Source organism: Octopus sinensis, linkage group LG8, assembly GCF_006345805.1.
Source record: "Octopus sinensis linkage group LG8, ASM634580v1, whole genome shotgun sequence".
In the NCBI taxonomy this organism is placed as follows: domain Eukaryota; kingdom Metazoa; phylum Mollusca; class Cephalopoda; order Octopoda; family Octopodidae; genus Octopus; species Octopus sinensis.
Window position 1 is genome coordinate 10917792 of NC_043004.1, and position 8494 is coordinate 10926285.

Here is an 8494-nt window from a genome sequence, read left to right on the forward strand (position 1 = left end):
TTATCGTTAGTGTTACGTTCCAAAATCTCCCACAGAAATGATTAAAATCTAAAAAGCTATAAATACCTATCGGTTGCAGAAACACGGATATACTGAAGAGTCCACGGTATAAATTTACAAATATAACCCAGAAAAATCCGCGATGTACTGTGTGCGCGATAAGTGAACCGCAATAAGGCGAGGGATTACTGTATTCTGACATAAAACTTGCAGCAGAAATTGTACCAGGCGTTTTGTAATGCTTTTTTCTGTGACCTATTATGGTGACCAAAATAGCATGTTTTCTTGTGAGTGTCTGCCAATAACTATGCATGTAGAACTAAGAGGGATATGATCACAGATCGAGAGTGGTAGGAGGGGATATTCCCTGGTTGGCAGTTATTTTGCTGTACCTACTATTTTTCGCCACCTCACTTACTAGAGTAAGTGATATCGGGGTTGATGTTTTTAGACCGATGTTGTTACTGGACTGGTTCCACAGTCACTTCTACTTTTGTAGGTGTTGTCGATTTTGTTCTTGTAATTTCTCTTGTTAGTGTTGTTCTATGCAATTTGTTTGTGACTTCTTTCTTCCCTCGTGTTGATGCTCCTACTGCTTCTGTTGTACACTGCTTTTGCAGGGATTGTTTGGCAGCAGAGGGAGTCTTTTTCCCTCATCCTCTTCTTTTAGCTGTGTGAGAAGAAAGCTCTGCGGTATTCTGTTACTCCACGTATGCGGCAACTCGGCTGTCTACCGTCCACGATGATTCTCATCGCCTCTTTTGACAGGGAATCCTTTTTCCTGGGATCCTTTCTAGATATTCTGGTTTTACCGAGCAATGGAGCGCTAGTATGGTCCCAAACGAGTTCCTTTGCTTTGTTCTCTGCATATCCTGTAATATTTCTTTCCCAAAAAATTCATGCCAATATCCAGCAGAGACTTATCTGTAGGGAAATCTTCGATATTTTTTCCATTTATCACTGTTCTTTCCAAATACGTGGTGAAGAGAGCGAAGTCCTCGTTGTGGCTGGCGACTGCTGCATGTGTCTCCGTCTTAAATACAACTACTTTTCCAAAGATATATGTTCCGTATCATTCCATATATCGCAAAGGACCTTTTCTGCTTGAGCATCATTAATCGCCTCCATGTAACGACTTTTAATTCCATGCAACGATATATAACATGTTTTTCTTTTTTTTCTGGGAGTCGCACTAAGTATCTTGGTAAAGGCACATACACTCCAGTTTCTAACCCCATTTTTCCTAAATCGAATGCCGTGTTGTAATTTCCCATTTTGTCTTCTAGAGATATACTTTATAATTCACTTTATATTTCCTTTCCTGAGACCACTCCAGTGAAGGATGTCTTGCTGCCGTTCTTGCTAATGGCTTGAATTTTACTAATGTTATTGCTCTCACCATTGTAGTCAAAGCTGTCCTCTTTTGCTGCTGCTGCACTTGATTCTGCTGCTGCTACTTCTGATGTTGTTCCTTTCGTCACCATTATTATCGTCATTGTTTATTTTAGGAGCAGTTTTGTTTCTATTGCTACTGATTGTTACTATAATGGGGGGCGGGGCAGCGATGGCAATGAACTTTACTCAGCAAAGTTCTTTTTATTTATATGCCATTGTTCCAGCTGTTGCTAGTGTTGTTGTTGTTATTGTTGTTGCTTTTGCTGTCACTGATGCTGTTTTTTTGCTACAATACTTCTTGTAATTGCAGTTATTGTTCTTAGTTATATTGTTCTTGTTATTTCCGTATTCGTCCACTTTTCTGCTGCTGCTGCTGCTACTATAGATGATAGCAAGCTAATATCTGTGTTGAAGGAAGAGGACTCGCTGCTATGTAATATCGTAGTCAGAGGAATCATTTCCCCTCCTACTACTCCATACAGTTAATTGATCGCATGTGTTGGTATCTCCATGCTTCTACACATTACAGTATACGATATGCCGGCATGTTCTTATGAGAGAAGTGCTCCCTAAGACCCAAACTCCTTAAGACCCCGTCCTTAAGTGCTCCTTAAGACCCCTCTTCACACCGTGAAATACCTGTCCTTATTTAGAGAAATCTTAAAAGACAACACAGAACAATGTGTTTTCAACAAAAACAACTAAATTTGTACGATCCGAAGCGAAGCACATCCAACACAAAACCTTAAAGGGATCATTACATTATGCAGTTTTGAATTTACAAATGACAGCTCTGTTACATATGCAACGTCTTGACGTAGGTCTGCTTTAGTTTAGCCCGATGTCATTGTCATCAGGTATGAAAGAGAACTAAACAACAACAGTAAAAACAACAAAAACAACAGAAAACGCAACAACAACAAGAGCAGCATCAATAACTACATCTCCGAAATGATAAATCCTAACAATAGACTTTTCCCCACAAATCTAATATTTAGAAAAACGTCGTATAGTTGTCTGCATGAAATCTTAAAATATATTAACCACTAATTATTTAGGCTGCTTGCAAAAATTGAATGATAATAGAAAAAATAGGACGAAAATGAAAACATTGCCACTTTAACAAACAAGCTAATCTGGGAAGTGATACAAAGAAATGGATAGCCAAGTTACAGGATTTCGTTTAACAGAACAGCATGAAATTAAAAGAAGTGCGACATATTAATCACATTTAACATCGATAAACAGTGTATCTACAGTGTGGTAAAGGTCAACGCAATCATTAAAACACGCAACACTGATTGTTGAAGACAGCACACGTCCTCAAATTAATTAGAGAGAGAAAAAAAAGCTCATCATAAAAATTGAATATATATAACAAAAATATTGAAATTGACGTTAAAGATATATCGATTTCATATTTTGGCACAGGGCCACTAATTTTTCAAAGAGAAATTATGGTCGATCGAATCAACTCTATTACATTACAAGAATATATTTTATTGATCCCTTAGGGATGGAAGGGAAACTGAATTTGGTACAGGGTACGAAAAAAGGAATAAATCCGGCCTATTGTCTATGAGGAAACCAATTGAAATAATGTATATTTCAAAATCTGTCCTGCTCAGATACTACATCTCTCTTTATAAAACTACACTAGACAGATATCTCAGTAGCAGACTTCTGAAGGAGTTTAGGATGACCTTGCAAATGTTCTTGATATATTTGCGCTGCCCGTTGACCGAATATTTGCCATCCCAATTTTTTCGAAAGTCGTTCATTCGTCATCCATTCGAAACATTTGGTTAAACTGACGCAGCAAGATGTGTAAAGATGCTTGGAAACAATGTACATATCCTCAGTGCCAACGAAAATGCAGTAATTGTTGATTTCATGCCGCTCAAGTATAAGAAAACATTCTTGGCATGCTGTATGTAACCAAATCCCGTATCATTGGTATGGAAGCACTCCGTCGGTTCCGACGACGAGGGTTCCGGCTGATCCGATCAACGAAACAGCCTGCTCGTGAAATTAACGTGTAAGTGGCTGAGCACTCCACAGACACGTGCACCCTTAACGTAGTTCTCGGGGATATTCAACGTGACACAGAGAGGGACAAGGCCGGCTCCTTAAAATACAGGTACAACAGAAACAGGAAGTAAGAGTGAGAGAAAGTTGTAGTGAAAGAGTACAGCAGGGATCACCACCATCCCCTGCCGGAGCCTCGTGGAGCTTTTAGGTGTTTTCGCTCAATAAACACTCACAACGCCCGGTCTGGGAATCGAAACCGCGATCCTATGACCGCGAGTCCGCTGCCCTAACCACTGGGCCATTGCGCCTCCACATCATTGGTATACAATAAAGACGACAGAACAATGGTTCTGTAGATTGTTTTTTTTTGGGGGGGGGGGGGTCTTTCTCTCCCGGGCGATGTATCTAAATCTACTAAAGTCAATGCTGACATGCTTGCCGATATGCTTCAATGAGTGTTTTTGAAGTATGCAAATCTGTCAAATGTAGAAAAGTTTTGACCTTTGTCCGAGATTGTAGATCCCGTATGTCACACGAAGAGTTGCCTGATACGTAATTTTTCCTTATTTCGTTCTTCGGCGAAGCCAAAGTTATTGCTGGATGAGGAAGATATGTTTGTGCAATGCTACACTTCAGATTATGAACCAGCTTTAAAAATAATCATTCACCGAAATGAAACTTGCACGCTTCTGTTTTGTCTTGGATATCATCTCATTTGTGATATGATGAGGTGTATAAAAACTAAATAATAGGAAAAATTGTTTAAAATTTTTGTAACAAAATCTGTAAAATTGAGGTGAGGTTACCTCAAAATTTGAGACGATCGATCCAACATTTATTTTATTTCATCGATCCTGAATGGGTAAAAAGCTAAGTTAACCTCGGCAGGATTTGAACTTAGAACGGAAACAGCGGGAAAATATTCATTATATCGACTACAGCTCATGGCTAATACTTTATTTTATAATCGTCGGGAAGATTACTGATAAGGATGACATCGGTGTAATTTGAACCCAGAATTTAAAGAATCGAACGAAATAACGCTCTAATACACCGGTGTAATTTGAACCCAGAATTTAAAGAATCGAACGAAATAACGCTCTAATACACAGTCTCGATAATAATTGCTTCTAGTGAAGGCATAAGGCCAATTCTGAGGGGAGATTCTGGACGATTAAAACGATCCTACTTCTTAACTAGTGGTTCATTGTATTAGCCTTGGAAGAATGAGAAGCAAAGTTGACCGCCGTCATTTTTTAACTAAATAGCTGCAACACGTCCAGGCACTATGTGCGGCACGTTAAACTTTCTCCCGATTTTCCTTATTACCGATGATAATTGATAAGAATTACCCGAAAATAAAGACTGGTTATCCCAGCTGGAATGCTGGTCTGCGAAAAACCAACAATGGAAGCAACAAGAAATAACTTGAGTCACTTTCATGTGGGCTCAAAGTAGGTCACATTAGAACTGAGGTCATTGCTTCAAGTCTGTAATCAATATATTGCTTGTAATCAATATATTGCTTGTAATCAATATATAAGGCGGCGAGCTGGCAGAATCGTTAGCACCGGGCGAAATGCTTAGCGGTATTTCGTCTGTCCTTACGTTCTGAGTTCAAATTCCGCCGAGGTCGACTTTGCCTTTCATCCTTTCGAGGTCGATTAAATAAGTACCAGTTGCGTACTGGGATCGATCTAATCGACTGGCACCCTCCCGCCAAATTTAGTGCCTTGTGCCAAGAGTAGAAAAGAATGTATTGGCTATTATAATGCGGTGAGCTGGCAGAAACGTTAGCACGCCGGGCGAAATGCTTAGCGGTATTTCGTCTGCCGCTACGTTCTGAGTTCAAATTCCGCCGAGGTCGACTTTGCCTTTCATCCTTTCGGGGTCGATCAAATAAGTACCAGTTACGCACTGGGGTCGATATAATCGACTTAATCCGTTTGTTTGTCCTTGTTTGTCCGCTCTGTGTTTAGCTCCTTGTGGGTAGTAAAGAAATAGGTATTTCGTCTTTACGCTCAGAGTTCAAATTCCACCGAGGTCAACTTTGCCTTTCATCTTTTCGGGGTCGATAAATTAAGTACCAGTTGCGTACTTGGGTCGATCTAATAGACTGGCCCCTTCCCCTGAATTTAGCGCCTTGTGCTTAGAATAGAAAAAATATATTGACTATTATATATTTAATAATTAACTCTGTATTGCAAATTTGCTCATTACCTACTTCTAATGATGAACATTAAAAATGCTTTTCTTCTTCTTTAGATTGAAACGGAGTGTAGCCTGAATTCAAAGTAAACGGGAGGCGGTTCGGAAGGATGGCCAAAGACCTAGGAAACATGATTGATACGATTATTTCTTATATAGTAACATATATAAGATGATATCGTTGTCTACTGAAATACCTGGTTTCTGTACATCGAAGTAATTAAAATTGGGTGGAATTTTAAACAAATACTCCTTTAATTTAACCCTGGGTAAATCTGATCGAAACGACATTTTGTGAAAAGGTGCTCAGGCAATGATAACATATTCTTTTATTTAAAGAATGTTTATGCGGGCCACTTCATTTGAAAGATGCTAGTGTGTAATTTGAAATTTTGCTGCTATTAGCTTTCTATGCCTTGAGCTGAACATAGGACGGGGCTCGCCTCTTGAGCTGGGAAATGAATGGAATTCCTGATGTGTGTCTTATTATGGTTACCCGCTCCTATGGGGAATTTAGGCCTTGGTAAAAATAAAATTGCAGCAAGTCAATCGACATCTTAGAAGTGCTGTGTTCCGACTGTATGCCAGAGCTATGATCAACGAATGCTCATGCTTTCAGAAGAATATCTAAATAATTTAGCCCTAGAATGTCTCTAGAATTTCATTGTCAACTGTATTATATTCATTTCTCAACAATAGAATATATGACATAATGGACGATTTGACTGCTATTTCTTGCCGGTCTTGAAGCCAGGTAGAAGAATGTGTCCGAAAGGCTTATTGTTAATAAGTTCAGAGAATTCGCAGTTTAAAGAAATGACATTATACATAGCAGTCACAGGAAGCAAATCAACAACAAATAAACGATTAATGGTTATTTTAGAGGAATTGAAAGAGCAATATGTCGCCTATCAAATATACAACATTTAGAGAGTGAATGGAAACTGACATGCGTGTTCAAGCGCTTCATCATTTTCGGACATATTTGTGAGGTATTTATTCCGCATTATATATACGTTAGGTATCGATATAAACACAGATTGCATATAGATCTACGGTGAGCGGTATATATGTTCCCTCTTTATGGCCCAGACAGACAAATATCAATATTTGACCTTAGAGTAATTGAATAGAGTGGACTCCTGATGAATAATATTGATTAAATGTACTGAGAGCTTAACCATTCTTCTCATGAAATATGTAGGGCGAAACACCTCCTGCGCACATGAATATATACATAGAAAAATACATGCATGCGTATATAGATAATGCATGCATAGATTCGCACACGCACACACACTTGTATTTGTGTGTACATGCATACACACACATATGTATATATGTATGTGTGTGTATGTATATATATATATATATATGTATATATATATATATCTGCAAATATTCCTTCAAACATACGCTCTTGTCTATATACGTACGTATGTATATGTACATCTATGCATATATATATATGTGTGTGTGTGTGTGTACATACATATACAACCACACGCATACGTATGCATACATATACATCTATATTTAAGTGCGTACATGCGTGTATAAAGAAGCTTAGGTTGTTATGTATGTGTTAATATGTGACTCTATCATCTGTCTGGCTATGGGTGTGAGATAGAGTGTGACTGTCATATGTATATGAGTATCATATAATTATATATGTATATGAGATGAAGATGGTGAACCAAACAGAGACGTAAAGAGAGAGAGAGAGAGAGAAAGAGAGAGAGAGGAGAAAAAGATAAAGAGAGAAGGTCTGTGTGTGTATATGTGTGTGTGTGACAATAAGTGTGTAAATGTATGTCAGTTTGTGTGTTTATGTGAATAGACAGAGAAACGGGCGTACACATTGAAATAACCTTTGATCGATTGAAATCGATAAATCAAAGCCAATTGAAGTATCGATTTTTCCTTTCCAATATTGTAGTTTCATATTGAATTTAAATCCTTTGTCTCGGTGCCAGTATAGTTCAATTGCTTCTCTTTGCTTTGGTTTTGCAAGTCTGAGAAGTTTAGTATCGAAGAGATGCAGAAAAATGTCACATGTTTACCATTCTGTTCTGTTAACTAAACCGCCATGCTAAAAAGAGAACAATGTTAATACTTTTATCTATTGTTTCTCTTTTTGCTTATAAATTTCAAACAAGAAAAGAAAAAAAAATCATAAATCGACAAATTTGTCAATATCAACATCATCATCATCGCGAAGTTAATTCTCGACACCAACATCATCGTCTTTATAATCATCATTATGAACATCATCAACACCGACGTCGTCGTTGCGGTCTTCGTACTCGTCACCAACACCGACAACAACAACAGCAAACAATGGTCGCGTATTTGTCAGACTCACTTTTTCACAGCTCGTTTCATTGACAGAGCTTGAGTCTTAGTTGAAAGTGAAGACAGAAGTTGAACACCATGCTCTTGAACTGTCTATAGGCACTTGCATCACTCTGCCATCTGTAGGTGATCTTCCACTATGGTGTCCTATAGTGAATCAGTGGTGGGTGAAGCCAACGACGCCCTCGAAGACTCTCCGGATAAAGTTGACGTGTTTCAAAAGACTCTCTTTCAAATGACTCCAGATATACCAGACCTGACAAGCTAACGGAGCAGACTGGTGTCGTTAGCAATTGGGAATAGATTCTAATAGCACGATAGTGGCTTCAGCATGTTTTTAAACTTGCGAAAACCTTAAAATAAATTACATGTCTCAAGGAAACCCTGCAGAAAAAAAAATGATATACCATATCATTCTCATATATATTTCATCATAGTTCATGTGGTAAATATCATATATATATATGTATGTATGTATGTATGTATGTATGTATGTATGTATGTA